Source organism: Amblyraja radiata, chromosome 26 (assembly GCF_010909765.2).
Source record: "Amblyraja radiata isolate CabotCenter1 chromosome 26, sAmbRad1.1.pri, whole genome shotgun sequence".
Lineage (NCBI taxonomy): Eukaryota > Metazoa > Chordata > Chondrichthyes > Rajiformes > Rajidae > Amblyraja > Amblyraja radiata.
In genome coordinates, this window is record NC_045981.1 from 25,511,321 (window position 1) to 25,517,320 (window position 6,000).

Sequence of the window (6,000 nt, forward strand, 5' to 3'; positions counted from 1 at the left end):
TACATCAGTCATACATTATTAAAATGTTCCATTATCAATTACTTATGCTTCTAGTGTTTTTATTTTTTATAGAAAGAGGGAAAAAGAGAGGGTAGAAAGTTACAAATAAAAAAGAAAGCAAAAAAAAAAAAACACAACAGAAAAACAAGGGAGGTGGAATGGGTTACCTGTAATACATTCCGTGCTGTAATTATTATACTCTCGCAATTTGATAGTATTATAATTTGACAGTATTTGACAATATTACCACAACATTATATTATAATCACAATATTTTTACGCACACTTTATAACACAATAAAATACAATATAACACATAATATACTATATTGCTCTAGCACAATATAACACAATATTGCAGGAAGTGTAGAGACTGTGCCTGAAATGTGGAGCCCTTGCCGGAAGTGTGGCGCCCTTTACGGAAGTGAGGCGACCTTGACGGAAGCATGGCGACCTTGCCGGAAGTATGGCGACCTTGCCGGAATATGGCGACATTGCCGGAAGTATGGCAACATTGACGGAAGTGCGGTGAACTTGCCGCATGTGCGGCGACCTTGCCAGGAGTGTGGCGACCTTGCCAGACTTGTGGCGACCTTGCCGGAAGTGTGGAGACTTTGCCGGAAGTGTGGCGAGCTGGCCGGAAGTATGGTGACCTCGCCGGAAATGTGGCGACCTTTCCGGAAGTGCGGCGACCTTGCCGGAAGTGTAGCGACCTTGCCGGAAGTGCGGTGACCTTGCCGGAAGTGTAGCGACCTTGCCGGAAGTGCGGTGACCTTGCCGGAAGTGCGGTGACCTTGCCGGAAGTGTGGAGACCTCGCCGGATGTGCGGCGACCTTGCCGGAAGTGTGGCGACCTTGACGGAAGTGTGGCGACCTTGCCGGAAGAATGGCGACCTTGCCGGTGTGGAGACTTTGCCGGAGGTGTGGCGCCCTTGCCGGAAGTGTGGCGCCCTTTCTGAAGTAAGGCGACCTTGCCGGAAGCATGGCTACCGCCGGAAGTATCGCGACCTTGCCGGAAGTATGGCGACCTTGCCGGAAGTGCGGCGAACCTGCCCGATGTACAGCGACCTTGCCGGAAGTTTGGCGACCTTGCCGGAAGTGTTGCATGCCTTGCCTGATGTGTGGCGACCTTGCCGGAAGTGTGGCTACCTTGCCGGAAGTGTGGCGAATTTGCCGGAAATGTGGCGAGCTTGCCGGAAGAGCGGTGTATTATAGTTTGTTGAACGTGTGTTATAGTGTGTTATACTGTTATAATCTATTATGTGTTACGGTGTGACTGCCGATGCAGATGGAGTTTAATGCTGATAAGTGTGAGGTGCTACATCTTGGCAGGACAAATCAAAATAGGACGTACATGGTAAATGGTAGGGAATTGAAGAATGTAGGTGAACAGAGGGATCTGGGAATAACTGTGCACAGTTCCCTGAAAGTGGAATCTCATGTAGATAGGGTGGTAAAGAAAGCTTTTGGTGTGCTGGCCTTTATAAATCAGAGCATTGGGTATAGAAGTTGGGATGTAATGTTAAAATTGTACAAGGCATTGGTGAGGCCAATTCTGGAGTATGGTGTACAATTTTGGTCGCCTAATTATAGGAAGGATGTCAACAAAATAGAGAGAGTACAGAGGAGATTTACTAGAATGTTGCCTGGGTTTCAGCAACTAAGTTACAGAGAAAGGTTGAACAAGTAAGGGCTTTATTCTTTGGAGCGCAGAAGGTTAAGGGGGGACTTGATAGAGGTTTTTAAAATGATGAGAGGGATAGACAGAGTTGACGTGGAAAAGCTTTTCCCACTGAGAGTAGGGAAGATTCAAACAAGGGGACATGACTTGAGAATTAAGGGACTGAAGTTTAGGGGTAACATGAGGGGGAACTTCTTTACTCAGAGAGTGGTAGCTGTGTGGAATGAGCTTCCAGTGAAGGTGGTGGAGGCAGGTTCGTTTTTATCATTTAAAAATAAATTGGATAGTTATATGGATGGGAAAGGAATGGAGGGTTATGGTCTGAGCGCAGGTATATGGGACTAGGGGAGATTATGTGTTCGGCACGGACTAGAAGGGTCGAGATGGCCTGTTTCCGTGCTGTAATTGTTATATGGTTATATGGACTGTGATGTGATAACGTTATAGTATTATAGTGTCTTTTAGCTTGTTTTAATAAATTGTAATAGTATATTAAAATATGACAATTTACTGGCTGGTTCTAAATAGTATTTTTATAGTATTTTATGTATACATATATAATAGGTTATAATGCAATATATTACAATATAACTATAATAGCGCTGCTGTAATACTGTAAATATCACAGTAACTGTAACTATAATGAAGTATAACACATAACTATAACATCTGTAACATATAAACAAATAAACTATAACTCTACAATACTACACCACTGTAGTAACGCGATAGGACCTTAGTTAATGCTAGTTTATTTCACTGTTCATAATTCATTATAACATTATAACACAAAATAATACACACACCATAAAGCACGAAAACTATAACACACTAATATTGTGTAATATACACTAACATTATACTATAATGTACTATAAAACGATATACATCATAAATAATATTAACATTACAATACGATAACACACTAAAATCTGTTATAACTATATCACAATGAAACACTAGGAATTAGTATAACACTATATAGTGTTAGTGATAGTGTTATACTTTATTATAGTGTGTTACAGTGAGATTCTATTATAGTGATATAGTGTTTTTATTGTTGTATTGTCGTGTATTATGTGTTAGTGTGTTATAGCGTGTTATTGTGTATTAAGTGTTAAATAGTACTATAGTTGTATAGTGTTAGTTTAATATTATAAAATGTTATACTGAAAAATTACTAGTGTGTATTAAGTATTATAGTGTATAATATAGTTAGTATATTATAATGTTAAAGGATTTTATGTAATTGTGTATTACAGTTTATTATAGGATATCTATCTAGAGAATCTCCATCTGCAACCATATCTATCTCTCTATCGATCTAGTTCATTATGTATATGCGTGTTATGTATTATTATATAGACTGATAATAGAGCGTTAAATTGCTTCGTGTACTGTGATGTGTTTATGTATAGTTTTATAGTGTATCATGGTATATTACATTATAGTGTAAATAGATGATATTATATTAAAGTGTATTGTAGTTTGTAAGTGTATTAGAATGTGTTATCACATGTTATGGAATAAATCTTTTTATATAGTATGTTATAATGTGTGCGTTTGTGTACTAGACTATATTAGTGTGTAGTATTGTTTTGTGCGTTATGCGGTGAGTGTATTATAGTGTTGAAAGTGTGTTATAGTGTGTTATACTGTTGTGTATTAAAGCGTTACTGTGTTATATAATACATCTATTATGTATTATAGCGTTACTGTAATGTGACTGGTGTTATAGTGTATTATAGTCTGTTTTAATAGTGAATGACCATTTACTGTATGGTTCTAAATAGTATTTTTCTAGTATTTTATGTATATATATATATATAAATGGTTAAAATGCTATAAGCAATATATTACAATATAACTATAATTGCGCTGCTGTAATACTAATTATTAGTATCACACTGTAACTATAATGAAGTATAATACATAATACACTATAACAAACATCACACTACATCACAATACAATACTACACCACTGCAGTAACACTATAGGATTATAAACCATATAACAAACTAATAGTTAATGCTAATAGTTAATGCTAGTTTATTACTGATTATAATACTATAGTTTATAATGGATTATAACTGCAACAACCAATAACACACTATACACATTATACACTATCTCGCTTTAGCAGTATAGCACTTAATAACACACTACAACATATTATATTATAAACTCAGTATAGCACTAAAACTATAATATACTATAACACAAAAGTATAATACATTCAAACGTCTAGCATAATATAACTATAATACACTAAAACACGACAGTACACGCGATAATAACTATATACTAACAGTTTAACATTATAAAACAATACACTAAATACACCAGCACACAATAGAACATTATACTCTCGCAATTTGAAAGTATAACTATTATTGCCACACTACAACACGTTATAACACTGTACTAAATAATGACACTACAATACTGTATTTACTGTAAGTAATACGCACAAACACACTACACCAACCCAACACCCAATAACACTATACAATTCGCTTTAGCAGACTATAGCACTTCATAAAACCCCACAACACTATATTATAATCAGTGTAATACACTATAACAGTATAATACAATAATACAATACACTATAACACAAAACTATAATACATTCTAAAAGTCTAGCACAATAATACATTAAAACACTAATAATATAACACAGGAAAGACATGGCAGTACACGCGATAGTAACTATATACTAATTTTAACATTATAAAACAATACACTAAACACACCAGCGCACACTAGACAACATTATTATACTCGCAATTTGACAGTATAACAATTATTACCACTACATTATGTTATAATCACGTTAATATTTTTACGCACACAATAAAATACGATATAACATAACATAACGCTCTAGCACAATATAACACTATAATACACTAATGTACACCACGTTATAATACTGTACCAAATAATGACAGCAGAATATTATAACGTTATAATACACAATAAATTATTATAACACTTGAACATTGAGATATATGTACTACAACACAAGACATGCCTCATAACACTAACCTTATAAGCTACAGACGAATAATCACCCAACAATACAACAATATGATACACTTTAACTCATTCGTTCACTGTAATTTATTGTGCTACCACTGAAACCTTACTCTCTATAGATTTCTCCAACCATACCTATCTCTCTATCGGTGTTGTAATATAACACTATTGTAGTAGTGCGTTATAGTGTATTTATGCGTGTTACACTGGGTATAGTTTTAGGATGTGTATTATTGTTAGACTGTATTATGTGGTATAGTGATAGTGTTCAAATGTGATAATGCTTCATGTATTATGCCGTTATAGTGTATATATAGCATAGTGTATTATGTATAGTGCATTATGAATTAACATAACGCAATATAACACATTTTATCACCCTTATACGCAAATCACCCTAACCCACTATAACACAATAAAAAATATTACACTTCCACTTTCTTCCAATTTTATTGTAATACCACTGTAACCATACATCTTTATCTCCAACTATACCTATCTCTCTATCGATCTCTCACTCATATGTATTGCATTGTAATGTAATACTATTGTAGTATAATGTAAATTTAAATGATAGTTATGTGGGTGCATTAGTGCAGTTATAGTGTATTTCTGCGTGATAGTGTGTATAGTTTGATGATGTGTTACTGTTATGTGATATTGTTAAAGTGTGTTCTTCGGTGTATTATACAATACAATACCTTTTATTTATCATTTGAACCTCACATGAGGTTCAAACGAAATTTGGTTTGTGCAGCCATACAAAAAAAAGAACCAAGACACACACCAACACAATTCAATTCACATAAACATCCATCACAGTGAGTCTCCTCCTCACTGTGATGGAAGGCAAAACTTGTCTCTCCCCTGTTCTCCACCCCCCTCCCGAAGTCGAGGTCAAAGCCCCCGGCGGGCGCTAGCAAGTCCGCGGCCACTCAAAGCCACGCCGGGCGACGTAGGGCCCTGTCCCGGGTCTTGATGTTGGAACCCCCGGCGGGCGCTAGGTGTGTTATGGTGTATATATAGTGTTATAGTGTAGATGATAGTTTACATAGTTTTATCAAGTTTTTAAGTATGGTCGATGGATAATATAATAGCAGGATTAAAATAAAAATCCTCTTCTAAAACCGTCAACGTCGACAACGGGCTCACGTACTGGACAAAGCCGTTAATTTTTACATAAACGTTTTTCGGGAATTAAACACTACCTTCCATTTGGCCTATAAAATCATGACAATGAGATTTAATCATGTTATATTGATGCGTTTGCGTATT